We start from the raw sequence: 15,163 nt of genomic DNA on the forward strand, positions 1-15,163 counted from the left end.
TTCATCAGGGTTTAGATTTATTTTTGTTTTATAAAGAAAAACTTCGCCGGTTTCCGAAGTTGTGGGAGAGCAACTGCCATTCGCACTTTCTTCGTAGTCGGTTAAGTTTGAACTGAAATCTACAGAAATTAATACCATAATTAATATTTTGGTTTTTTTTTTTTTAGTTTTGAAAAGGTTTTACTATAATGGCGACTTTAAATCCTATACCGACAAACTCCCTGTTTGTTAAGCATGTGTGTTTCTTATCAATTTATCTTTGAAACAAGTGGCCAGGCCGACAACGGAGAGGCAGGATCCTTTTGGTTCAAATATAATTGGACACTGTTCGGAAAATTCAACAACCAAATCTGTGTATAACTGTCTTTCTTAGACACCACTCAAGAATCGCAGATATTTTGACAGAATCAACGGTTACCTTAACAGACAGAAAATAAGATCCCCGGCAGCGGCGCCAAAAAGTTACTTCTACAATGATATGGCTAAAACGGACGGTTTTATTTGTGCGATGTCGTTAGGTCGCAACACGTCAGCTTTAGCTACCAAAAGAGAGTAATGGTTTTATTATTTATATTTAACTGGGGTTTCCTATCTATAACTCACCTACTTGTTTTTCTTTTAACGAGTAAGTGGTAAATATAACTCAGGTTCGTATTTTTATATGTTTGCTCAGTAATGTGGGACAAAAGTGCCTATATAGTTAACCCTAGTAACAAGCGGTGATGGATTACGATTAACTACGAATATATTAATATAACTGAAAGGGATAAAGATAGATAGGTATGAAGAATAGAATTCTGATGGGGAATTATCACAAGAGTTTAACTTCATAGAATAAACACTAAACCTTAATCAATTGGACTTTAAACCTAATCGACTTGTCACTAAGAGTTTAGGCCTTGAAGATTCTGGCTAAGACGGATATCCCTACTCCCAACGTTAACCTAGAGGGTTTAAATGACCTTATGGATAGAATCCTAGGTACATGAACAAAGTGGTATATCCCTAAAGGAAAGTCTCAGCTTCTCTTAATCCTAGTTGGTTTAACTAAAGTAATATTCCACCGCTTAATACTAAGCTATGCCTTAACTTTAACAGATGTGTAATCTTAGATATTCTAAGGTACTGCTAATTGGATTAGAGGTCTCTCCTTTGCGATCATTTATTCAACCCCGGATCATCTTACAACATCTCAAGAACATTGCTTCTGACGCGAGTCATGCTTCTAAGCATACCAGTGTTCACTGAACTCTATATTGTCTACTCTAATCACAACCTAAATGGGCAGCTCTTCTTGGATGAATAAATGATTATTCATACGTAGGTACTATATCCCTATTGTGATGTTAAGCACACATAACTACTTACCCGTATTCTAGGGTTGATCAAGTCCTAATACTAGGTTATAGCCACGTGAATAAGCGGAAAGGGTGATCCGTAAATTAAACTTCTAAACTGTCAAAGTTTCAGCATAACAATAGCATAAGTTTCAGATAAAATATTCAACATATAATAAACATTTGTAACAGATGGATAGGCATGCAAGATGAAAGCAACTTAAGATAACTTTATTAAATTAAGGAAAGCGTTCACCGTTTACAGACGAGATCCGGACCATTACAAGTGCTGACATCCTCTAGATTGCTCCTATTACAATCTTCGGCGTTCGCCTCCGGGTACTTAATTTCCCGCTCGAAGGTGAGAGAAGGCCTTGAAAGATCTAGTGAGAGAAAGTGTATTGTAGTGAGAGAGTGAAGAGAGGTGTGTTGAAAATGGATGAAAAAAAGCCTTTAAATAGACTTGGATTTTCCCTGCAAACGGCTGGCAGGCCGTTTTGCAGGCCGTTTGAAGGGGCCATTTACCAGACCAGCCTGTTAGCAGGGGCCGTTTGCCCTGGCCGTTTGGCAGGCCGTTTGTGAGCCAGGCAGGCCGTTTGGTTTGCCTGGTTCCCTAGATCGTAACTTGATTTCTTGTCTTTCACCGTTCTCGCTCTAGAATCTTCATTTTAGCTCCGTTTCTCTTGATTCTTTTTGTATCGTCTTCGTAATTACTTTACCTACAATTCTAAACAAAAAAGCGATTATTTTTCCGACAAAATTTTGAACTTTATGCTTTTGGGACTCAATATCGGGGGTAAAAATATAACTTTTTAGCCGATATCAAATATCCCACACTTAGACTTTGCTTGTCCGCAAGCAAACTTTCGAACTTTAAACACCGAAGACTTCTATTCGTAGTGATCAAGTGGTTTTTGTTCCGCAAGACGGAGGAGCGAAAACTTGGTTTTATTCTTTTTCTTATTCCCAAACCTTTTTCCGCAAGCATGAGAGGAGGTTACATAACTGAGGCTATCTCACTCGGGTCACTCAATTCACTAAAGTATTTTGGGCGTCGTATAGTTCTAAGAAATGAAATTGCTTATGGCCAGTCATGCTCACATTCTTCGTCATAGGCTTGATCAAGACTCAAATCTCCATCACTTTTTTGAGAGAACTTTCAATTATGGACTCAGCTTGTATCGTGAAGAGATGGTGGTTTGGAGGTCTTTTGGGGTGTGAAAGGTATAATAGGAGTTTTGAAAGATCGAATTTTTGATGATCCTTTCAGCTTTTTGTCGGAAATTTCATAATCGAGCATCCTTCTTTTTGACTGCCAGGAGTTCTTTTCTCGAATCTTTCTTTGGTTATGCTTTTATTAGAACCTAATATATATATATATTTTTTTTTTGGCAAGCATCTTTTGCTTTTCTCTTCGAGGTCTCCTTTTATTGGCGGTCTCTTTGATAGTTGGCTTGGATGCTCGCGTTTTCTAAAGCGGTTTTATAGAGGCTTTCCCGAAAGAAATGATTTTGTCAGGATTATATCTTTATTTATGAAGTGGCTAGAATGGATGGGTAGTGGAGAATGAAATTGTAGAATGGAGATGGAAATGAAGGTGTGTAATGGGGATGTTTTTGTCTTCACGAATAGCCGAGGTTCTAGTCTAGTAATCCTCGTCAAAATATGTGATTCCGAAATGTAGATCAAGAGCAAGTTCTGATTCCGAGATGTTAGCATCGGCACGCTTAACGAAAATATAGTGAAGCACTAAAAATGAGTGCTTATAAAGCCTTATTTTGGGGGTGCCACACAACAATTATAATGGGTCGAATCGCGTCTTTCGTTATGCAATGCTCTTTTGGAAATTTTGGTTTGATTTTTGCAAAAAGTTTTAACCTTATTTTACTCTTTTGTCTTTTTTTTGTAGCAAAAACTTTTTGATCTTTTATAGAATTTTATAATCCTTGGGGTTTATAGTTCGGAAAATTTTAAATTTTGTGAAAAATTTAGTTTACCAACACTTGAGGTTTTTACAAGAATCGTTATCTGCAACATTTGCTATCCCACACTTTAAAATAACATTGTCCTCAATGTTAAGGATACGACGTATCCTACACTTTAGGTTTTGAAAGAGGCGTTTTGTTATTAAAAGTTTATGTTGATGGGGATTGCCAATCCCACACTTAGTTTTTGAAGTGGTATAGTAGTTTGCGTATATTCTTTTGAAAAAGATGGTTAAGACGTACTACTCCCCTATGGTCACAAGGCGTGCAGTCGGATGGTGTGCTAATTATAGTTTCTTCAATTCGCATGCTGACGTCATCTGCGTTCGGTGCGTCCTTGCTCCAAGTCGTGCTTCCATCTTGTATGATCTTGATCGTCATTTGTTTGTGACGTTTTATTCATGCAATTTTATTCTAAATATCATACATACTCAAAAAAATAAAGTAGTTATGCCATGATCGGCGTACACACATACTAATGTAATACAGTAGCATATGTAATCATAAAAATAGTTCAGAGATAAGGGAAGTCATGGTTGAGGTGGAGGGTAATGTAAGGAATACGATACGTTGGTGCGGGGCTGTCTTGGGTGTCTAAGGGCTGATTGCCCCTCATCGGTCATCTCCTCGTCTGTAGCAAATTGTTGTGCTAATTCCACATTCATCCTAGAAGATACCCTGAACTGAACCTCGTTTGAACATGCGATCAACCCGGTGAGTGATGAGGTGCTCGTGTGAATCATAGGCCCTGTGCGCCAATTTTTCCACTCTTGCAAATCTCTTCCCAAACTCGAGTTCATGCACATACCTCCCATTCCTTGTGTAACATCCTCGGTCATATATCTAGTCGCAGCCTGATCCCATGCATTGTTCTGATCATCAGCAGATGTATCTCTGTGGGTGCTGACGTTAGTGGTTCCAAAAATCGTGTTAGCCAAATCTTCGGCCATTGTCCTTGGTTCCCTTGGAGGGGATGGAATCACTGTGTGCTGGGTGAAATGATGTTGAGGTGGAGGAGATGGAGGTCCTGTATACTGATGGCTCGGGCCTTCATCTCTGGGGTCCCTGCGGGATACTAGTACCGGATACTCGTGAGGATATGGCGGGACATTGAGTTGCCTGCCTGCATAATGCGTAAAGTGATCCAGATTCTGAAAGATCGCATGCTGGGCAAACCAACTCTCATGTCCAGGTAGATCTCCCATGTGATAATGGTACGGTAGGAAGCGCGGCATATCCCCTTCCCCTACCGATGAGTGTCGGCGGGTGTTAGTGGGCCGTCCCTGTGTGGTGGGATCATCCTCATCCCGTGGTTCCTGAGAACCTTGCTGTCTCCGACCATCTTTCGTTCTTGTATCTGGCCTAAACCCCCTAACTCTTACCCCTGGTACTGTCCGGTCCTCTGAGTCAGGTATTGCCGGATTAGCTGCAACTATTAACTGTTCACCCTCAATACGAATATACTCCTAAGTGTGCAGTATCTTATATCCTATCTCTTCTGATTCGGCTCCGATGTTATACCCAAATCTCTCAATACTCCCCAAAACACGCATCCTGCGAAGAAGCTTGGTGACAACGGTCCCCAAAACTGGCACAACTGTTCTTGCGACATTCCTTTCATTGGTGAATGCCTAGGCTAGAAGGTGTGCAACTTGCATATTCTGGTTGTGGATCATGGCGTGCATCAAGCCCATATCGTTAATGGTAACGGCACCACCTTGTTGGCTTTTCGGGTGAAGAGTTTTGGTGATGAGGTGGTGAAGAATGTGGTGTACGGGATTAGTGAATTTTGAAGCCTTTTTGCTCGACCTCCATGGTTCATTATCGGAGGTGTATTCGCGCCAGAAAGCTTGATGATCTATGCTGTTCAGGGTGGTGTATCCTTGCTTGAATATAGAACGGTTAATTTGCGACGTTTTGTACAGTTCTAGATTCTTCGCGAATCGTGCAAGAGTTAGGTGATACATTTGATTAAAATATGATGATTTTTAAGTATACAATGATTCTAATGATCATTTTTGATTACCTTAAATATTCTTAATCATCAAATTTTAGCTATAAGATTCTTAAGTCAAGGATTAAGACCGTTTTACCGAAAAATAATCATTTTGCTAAAAACGTACAAAATAAGAAAAATCAAATACTAGGATACATTTTTACTAGCAAGTCGATGATATCTTTATTTAGACTAGTTTTTAGGCAATCCTAAGTTTTAAAAACGTTTTAACTATAGGAATAACTCTAATCCTAATTAAGTATAGTTTTACCAAAACATCAATTTTCAAGCAAACAAGCCTAAATTGTTCTAAAATTAGTTTCTAAGCATCCTAAATGAATCATTAAGCCTAATTGAGCTAGCAAAACATCTAGTTTCCAAAAATTTTACCATTTCCTAGCCTAAAACCTCAACTAACGAATCGAGAGCTAAAAACTATCCAAAATGCTTCAATCGAACCTAAAAACTAACACACATCAATCATATTATCTAACTAAGCATAAAGGAATTCAAAATTGGGCATAAAACACAATTTTTCTCAAAAGTCAAAAATTTGACTCCGAGTAAAAACTCGAATTTTAACCATGAAAGAGTACCCTTTATGCCAAATTGATGATGGAACCGCGTTTAGGAGGCACGAGAGAGTCAGATTTGAGCTTTGATTTGTCAAAAACGGTCAAGATTTGAGGATGGTGTGGTGGTGGTGTAGCTGTCGGTCGAAGGGAGCAGAAGGAGGAGAAGAAAAAAAGAGAAAAAGAAGAGGAAAAGGAGAGGAGGAGAAGAAAAGAGGAAGGAAATTGGGCCCGTGTGGCTCGTGGGGTTATTTCCCCGACCCGACTCGCGAATTTTTAACTTTTTAAGATTTTTAAAAATTTAACTAGATGAAATAAAGATAAATAGAATTTTACTTCGGATTTTAATCCGGATGTTATTTTTTAATTAAACTAAAATTTAAGAGAAAAAAGGCAAATAAAATTAAAATATTTATTTTATTAATAACTCAAATTACACAGGTTTCACAACTAAGTTCCAGAAATGATGCGGAAAGAAAGATAAATTTAAAGCTTCTTTGATCATCCAGAGTAAATCAGCGGAGTGTACCGAAAATATTTCAAAATCACTTAGCAATGTGCGCTCGCGCTTTTGTAAATCTCCGATGTCGTCCATAAGTTTAACCAAAGCCCTTCTAACTTTTTTAACGTTTGAAATTCCATCCCTAGGTCCAGTATCTCGATAATTAAGTTCAAAAAGAAGTTTTGACACCGTGTCTTGAAATAACAGATCTTCCGCGCAGTCAGGATCACCGATAGTAACATTAAAGTTTTTAGATATTTCCCGAATGATCTTTCTTTGCGGGGTTGTAAATGGAAATTTTGACATAGTGAGAATTTGTACGAGTTCAGAATATATTTCCTTTCTTTTTGCGAAGAAATTCTGATGTATTCTTTCCTCGGTGGAATCCGGAAAAACTTCAATTAGTCTTTTGATGAGAAATGAGGCTGGATCGAAGTAGAAGAAATCACGATCTCCGTATTTTGAAATAGGGTTAGGTTTCTTGCTTTCAGTCCAAAATTCTAATTTAGAAATCATTGCGGAGACATATCGGTTTATATGAATTTGAGAAAAATCTTATCACTGAAGTGAGGGAGAAAACTGATGAATGACTCTAAATTGAATTATGTAAAGATTAATTCAATGATGTCTTTCTAAGATAATCATTAAGTGTGTAGAGACATCAAAGTTAAGTCATACTTGAATAAGCAATCACAACTTGTTACTTAGACAAAACCAAATAAGCAATTGACTATAATTCTATTGTGAACCATTTTACACTTAATTCATTGGAGTAGGCTAGTTACTTGAATCCTAGTATTCTAACTTGTAAGCACATAGCAAGCATATTAATTAAGTTGACAAATTTATGAGTATTAAACATATTAGCAGGTAGCAAATAATACTCACACATAGCAAGAGATAGTTACTCTAAGATCAATCATATAGATATTTGCACAACTTATAATTTAAGCTTTTGGCAAGCTTACTTGCAATATAACATATTGCATGATTAATGTGTAAGCACACATTAATGTCCAACACATACACAAGAGAAGAGCAATCTCTAGTTGTTACTTGGTGACCATCCTAAATGTATCTAAGTGTATTTTAGGATTACAAGTCTTTACTAGTTACACTTGAAAGCATTGTTCTTCATTTAGCCTTAATTAATTACTAAGTCATCTTTAATAGTAATTATTGTTCTAGTGACATTGGCTTAAGTGTGTTGGTACTTGATGATCATACTAAGGATGTCTAGATAAGATTTAAGATTACAAGTTGTTGTTTAACACTTATGTGTTATGCCTAATCTTGGTTAATTTGTCATTAAGATGTCATTAGGCGTAATTAACTACGATTAGTGTTTTTATGACCAAAACTCAATTGAGTATGAAGAATGCATCTATTCTAATCATGTTAAGAAGGGTTTCAAGAATTATAGATGTCGGGAACTAGTCAAACCTAATTTGGTCAGAAGTGGTAACAAAGAAAACTGCGGTCGCACTGCAGTTGACCATGGTGGCGACCGTGCAACTTGTTTTCTCAAAACTGTGTTGTAATTCAGTTTGAGGTTCTACGGCTGGCTATGCGGTCGACCGTACCATTGACCGTGTACTTTGCTGATATTTAATTCTATTCTTTAAGCTATGTTTGACTTGGGCATTTACAAGATAAAGTATGGATTAGTGACCTTGCGTATTTTATGTTAAGATGTCGGTCATCACTTATGCATATGTATGTGTCATCATCAAAATATATTCTTTGGTTAATCATTATACTTAACTTTGTTGTTTAGTTCATTAACCAACATTCTCCCCCTTTTTGATGATGACAAACATACGAGTGATGAGGGACATTTTGATATAAATACGCAAGTGTTAACAATCACTTGTATCCATATTTCTCCCCTTTTGTCGAAGCAAAAAGGTTAGCTCCCCCTAGAACTATGCTCGCCCTTAGAGCAAAGCTCCCCCTCAAATTGTGCACGTTGGAAAATATTCATTAAAACATAACAAGCACACATTTTATTCATAGTAAGAAAGAAACATAGTTATGCATATATGAAAATATGCATGGAAGGTACAACAAGTCATTCCTAGTCTAAAATACTTGTAATCTACACTCAATGGAGTCATGCATGAATGATAATACAATTGTTCCCAGAAGACGATGTAGGAGTCAATGTGTTGAGGTGTTTGAACAGGAGTGTCAAACGACGACCGTAGGGAAAAGGTTGCATAAGATCTTGCATCCTGGAAGCCATTATGTAGGCAAGATTTACTGGTATGGACTTAGTTAAGCACCACACGAGTCCAAGTTCAATCATGGACACTTTATCATCATCTTCTTTTCTGAAGAAGATGTTGTGACTTATGATTGTTTTGCATGTCCTGTACTTTGGTCGGATGTCATTGTCAAAAACTCCTTTTTGATAGAGAGTACTTAGTTTCAGTTATGGATCAATGAAGAGTGAGGTTAGTGCTCTTCTTGGAATGAACTTGGGAAGGAGTTGTATATGATTCTTCGTATCATAGAACTCAGCTCCTTTTGTTGGCACTCTAAGGATGTAGCCAAATTTCTTAAGTGTCATCACATGGTCTTGATCAAGCAGAGTGAATTGTACCTTTTGGTCAGAGGTAAATTCAAACTTTGAATAGAATTGCTTGACAAGCGAAGGAAATGTGTAGGTTTTGAGTGAAAGAAATGATCCACATCCAATTTTGTCAAACTCTCTTTGAAGAGTAGGAGAGTCATAGAACACTTCATGTTCTTCTTGGATGTGTCTAGAGTCATCTTGAGGGTTCTTATTTTCATCACATGGAAGATGATTGAGAACTTTTAACATTTTGAGATTTGAGTGATGTTTGGAGTTTGAGAAGAGAAAGGGTTTTGAAGAACTCATTGCTTTGAGGTGCAAGATGTTCTTTGAGATTTCTCAATTTAAGGAATCTTATGTGAAGAGTTTGCATCCATTTTGAGTAATTGTTTTGTTCAAGAATTTTAAAGTTGGAGTTAAAATTTGATTGCATTTGGATATTGTTTGTAATATAGTGATATTGATTTGCTATTGGTGTGCATTTAATGAAACTCGAATGAATTGCAGTTAATCTGCGGTCAACATCACGGTCAACCGTGCCTATGGTCGCATTTTATCTGCAACATACTTTCAAGTTATTTTGAGTAGATTAAGCCATTACAATATTCCAATGCATCATGTCTACATTCAACCATAGAGTCATAGCACAATAGTCTTACACATTTCACAACATAGTTAACACACTTGAAGGATTTCTTAGGTTGATGCACTTGAATTGTCATCCTCCGTATCACTTGTCTCGCAGGTCAATTTCTTTAGTACCCCCTTCATCATCTTCACAACTTTTGACTCCTTTTTGAGGTTCTTGATTTGTTCCTTATAGATTTTTTCCATCTTTGCCATCATCCTTAATTCTTGAATTCATTCATCAGCCTCTTCGTCTTCGCTGTCAGGCATCACAGTATTTTCTCTACTGGTTCCTGCTTCACTGGTCGTTCTTTTTCGTTTGCGGGTGGTTACTTCTGAAATTTTTGGTCCTTTGAATATGGCAAGAGTGGGTTGACGAAGGTTATCACTTGTGACACCTTGATAGTCAAACACTTTATTGAGATGCAATCCGTAGGGTAATGCATGAGTGGTTTCTTTGATAATTCCATTCATCCTTGATGCCATGAGATAGGCCATGTTTACTTTGATGTCATTTTCTAAGCACCACATTAGAGCAAATTGAGTGGCATGGACATTTGAGTGATTACCAGATTTGCAATATATGTTGTAGATGATGATATTGTTCCAGATGTCATACTCATGACGAAGGTGTTTTCCTTGTACACCAGATTTCATAATTTCAGCTCTAGAAGCATCATCCTTGCAAAGGGTATCGATTAGAGGAGTTCTGTCTGAAATGAAGTCGGGAAGATTAGAGAGATCATGTTGTCTATTGTAGAATTTTTCACCATCGGTGAGAACTTCCAACATAATCCCAAAATCCTTGAGTGGATAACGATAATTAATGCCCAGAAGATTGAAGAATACTTCATCATTCACGAAGTTGAAGTTGGCGTAGAATTCTAGAATGAGTGAAGGATATATAGGACCGTTTAGAGTAAGAAAGGATTTCCATTTGAGTTTTTCAAATTGTCTTACAAGTTCAGGAAATTGAGTATGAGCAACTATTCTTCCTTCAGCAATTTTTCTGCCTGTCAGAAAATCTATGCTGTAAGCAATTCTTTCTTCAGGGTCCGATGGTGGATCGTATGAGTTCTTTTTGCGACAACGTTCTTGCCCTTTCCTTTTGCCATTAACTACACAATGATTTTTCAAATTAATTCAAGGTGTATAATTCAATTGTAGACAAACTCTAATTATCATCAATACTTAGTCGTTTTGATGTTAATATTCTTCACATTTTCACTCTTCATTAGTGTTAATGAGTTTGCAACTAGATTATGATTTTCACAAAGTTCATATGTGTTCTAGACTTTTGAGATCATCATCAACACATGTTTTGACATCTAACATTATCACACTCAATTTGCAACAATGTTGTTTATATCATATGAACAATGATTCTATGAAAATCTAACCTAGATGTATAATTAACCCTAGAATTGTCCAAAATCAAATCAATGCATAGATACGCTATAATTATCACTACAATCGTTTCTAAGTTGTTTTTCAAGAACAATTTTGATTATTTGCATCAATTTGAGTTTTGATTCATTCTAGTTAGGGTTTCTTCATAACCCTAATTCATCATACAAACACAATTGAATGCTAGGAAAGCAAGGATTAATCATACCGAAAGTAGGAATTGAGATTGAAGGAATGCGTGTTCTTCTTTGGGCAGTCGATCTCCTCAGTCGTGTGGAAGGTGTGTGTTTTGAAGTGAGTTTGAATGAGATAAAAAGTGAGGGTTTTATTTAATTAAAACAGAATCAGACCACGCATGGTCGAAGCACGGTCGACCGTGGTGTCAGCCGTAAGAGAATTTCCAGACGTTTGAAACAGGAGTCTGCGGTCAGCCGTGGTTCAGCCGTGGATTCTTCTTATCACCAATTTCTTCACTTCTTCTTCTCTTGAGCGCGTTTTGACGATTCTTAGGTTCTATAGAATACTTGAGGACAAGTTTTCTTTTCCTAACATTGAATGATCACATCCTCCCGATGTTTAATCATCAATGACACATAATTTACTATATTTATATGTATGTATGTATATATATATATATATATATATATATATATATATATATATATATATATATATATATATATATATATATATATATATATATATATATATATATATATATATATATATATATATATTCAACTATACATATAGTATACACAAAATGCATCAATTTTGTATTTAGCATGGAATACATAGTTTCATATAAACACACAATCCTAATACAAATAAACTTCCTTCAATAATCCTTTAAAATCATTTTTCAAAAACAATTTTGCACTTGTATGAAAAACCTTTCATTAATTCAAAGTCTTTTGAAAAGGTTATTCTAATTAATATTTTGATCATTGGTTTTGATTGATTTTAAGGTTACCCAATCCTTGACTTATCCCTTCCATTGAATTGCTAGCTTGGTCCATTTTTCCCATGTTCTTAATTTTTCTAATAATAGACAATGGACTTTGATTACACGATTTGTGTTTGCTAGAGTTGTGACACATATTCATTTCACGTTTATCTCTTGATGAATCATAAGTAGTCATCCTTTCAACTTTTCTTTTTAAAGTATTGTTTTCATCAAGTATAACTTTGTTAAGTTGTCTAACTTTGTGTAATTCTTTTTCTAATAGTTTTACCTTGTCACGACTACTATCATACACAAATTTAATAGTCTTATAATCATCTAACAATTCATCATAATTAGAAGGATAGAATACATTTACCTCATTGCAATCCATGCTTGAGACATCATCTTCTTTGAAGGGAGATTCAACCTCTTTTTCACTTTGACCATCTTGATTTAGAACATTCCAAGAACTCATGAGACAAATATCTTCATTACCATCCAAACCCTTTTCTTGAAAATCTTCAAGCTTCTCCAAATTCTTCCTTACCCCTTTACCCTTTAAACTCCTAGAGTTTTCTTCTCCTTGAGAGCATAGTGAATCCCAACATTCTTTTGCACTTTCACATGAGATTATCTTTATTCTTTCTTCATTAGGAAGAACTCTATGAATTAATGAAATTGCATCAAATTGTTTCAAAAAATCATTGTTTTGAAATGTTGACTTCACTAGTCTTGAACTTGCTTGTGGAACAAAGTCTTCCACTTTGATTACTCTCCACAAGTAGTTATCTTTGAATTTGAGATAAGTCTCAAATCTCAATTTCCACACATCAATATCTACCTTATCAAAGATTTGTGCTTCTTTCACTAATTCTTCCAAGTATCTCATAGTTTGAGTTGATCTGAGAATCGTTGACTCAAGTTTTTGCACAAAACGAATTTTGACACTTTCAAAAATGTTTATAGAACGAATGTGATTAACATTCACCGACACAAACCATCAACCAAACTAGGTGAGCATCCATACAGAACGAATGTGATTAACATGCACCGAATCCTTAAACTTCAAAGACCTCAACTTGAGACGGGCCGCAGAGAAAATAATTAAAAAACGTGTTCCCTTGTGTGTGACTCTCCCTTAAATAACCGAGCATTGTGATCCTATCATATGAAATAATTTGTAGCATCCAAAGCGATCTTAGAAAATAGTTTTGTTGTTGTTGTTGTCATATTTAAAAATGATTTTGTAGGTCACTAAAGTTTATCTTTTTGTGTTTATAGGTCACACAAATAACCAAATTTTTGTTAATTAACATTATTATGAGTCTATAACAATTACTTGTTACCGAATACACAAGTATTTCCGTTATTTATATTTTTTTCAAAGAGTTTTAATTGGATTTGGTTTATATGTAACACATACGAACTTGAATTACTTACAAAATCACTTTCAAATATGGGTGACCTACAAACACGAAAAGATATGCTTGCATGACCTACAAAATCATTTTTCAAATATGAGTGGCCTACAAACATAAAATAATAAACTTTGGTGACCTCCTAATATATAATCCCTAAAATAAAGTGTAAGTTACTAGATAAGGGGGGGGGGGGGTTGAATAGTTACTTAATACGTTTTTAACACTTTTTCGATTGATCACCAAATTCGATTAACTATGGTCAACCAATTAAACTCAAACTTAATGTGTGTAGTGTATATGTTCAAAATGATGAATGAAGTAACGTAAAGAACATAGACACAAGGATTTATAGTGATTCGGGTGGATGTTAACTAATCCACCTTAATCCACTCCCCGATTACACTAATCAGGATTTGTTGCTTCACTAAGCACTTTTCTCCAAACCCAGTGGAGATCTGATTTACAAGTCTTCAACTTCTTTGGTAGACAACAAACCTAATCTTCCTATCCCTTTGAAATATCAACTCCAACCTAGATCAACTTGTCTTCACCTTGGACAAGTATTAATCTCCAAATGAGATTAATCAACTTCCTAAGTCCCTTTAAGGAAGTAGATCACTAAACTAGCCTATGCTTCTACTAATTGAAGTTACAAGACTTATACACTTTGTAATGATGATCCTAAGACAATACAAAGACATACATTACACTAAGTAAACTCACAAGATTAATGATTTTGATTAGTAAGTTTACAATAACTAAATTCTATATATATAAGATCATAGAATCTTCTCTTGCTTGATCACATTTGAGTAGTAATTAGAGTCCTTGTGATCTCTGGAAATAAGCTTTTGAAATATGCAAGAGGGTCAGCTTCAAATGCTCTTCAAAGCTTGCCTTTTATAGTAGGATTCAAAAAATAGCCGTTGTCACACGGTTGCCAGTACGGTCGATCGTGGTTCGACCGTGCGTGCTCCAGTCCAAAATATGTATCCGTTGTATGAACGTTTGACTGAGATTTGAACACCACATTTTGGAACCTTTCCTCCATCTAGCACCTACAAAAGAAACCCACCATCCTATACAAGTACTATATGCATTAAGTGTGAGATTTGGTCTTATTGTGTGAAAGTGACATAACACTCCAATAGTGGTAAACCAAACATTTTTGGAGAAGTGTCTTGATTGATTTTTTGGGAAATCTCAGTTTGGTCAAGACTTAGTTAGTCACATTAATGTATTTGGTTCAATTCTAAAGACTAGTCAATATGTCATTAAATTCCTAGTTTCAATTAATCACAAGTCATGTTCATTTTAAGATTATGTAAAGATTAATTGAATGACGTCTTTATAAGATAATCATTAAGTGTGTAGAGACATCAAAGTTAAGTCATACTTGAATAAGCAATCGCAACTTGTTACTTAGACAAGACCAAATAAGCAATTGAATATAATTCCATTGTGAACTATTTTACACTTAATTCATTGGAGTAGGCTAGTTAATTGAATCCTAGTACTCTAACTAGTAAGCACATAGCAAGCATATTAATTAAGTTGACAAATTTATGAGTATTAAACACATTAGAAAGTAGTAAGTAATACTCACACATAGCAAGAGATAGTTACTCTAAGATCAATCACATAGATATTTGCACAACTTATAATTTAAGCTTTTGGCAAGCTTACTTGCAATATAACATATTGCATGATTAATGTGTAAGCACACATTAATGTCCAACACATACACAAGGGAAGAGCAATATCTAGTTGGGACTTGGTGACCATCCTAAAT

This window comes from Rutidosis leptorrhynchoides, chromosome 3, assembly GCF_046630445.1.
Source record: "Rutidosis leptorrhynchoides isolate AG116_Rl617_1_P2 chromosome 3, CSIRO_AGI_Rlap_v1, whole genome shotgun sequence".
NCBI lineage: Eukaryota > Viridiplantae > Streptophyta > Magnoliopsida > Asterales > Asteraceae > Rutidosis > Rutidosis leptorrhynchoides.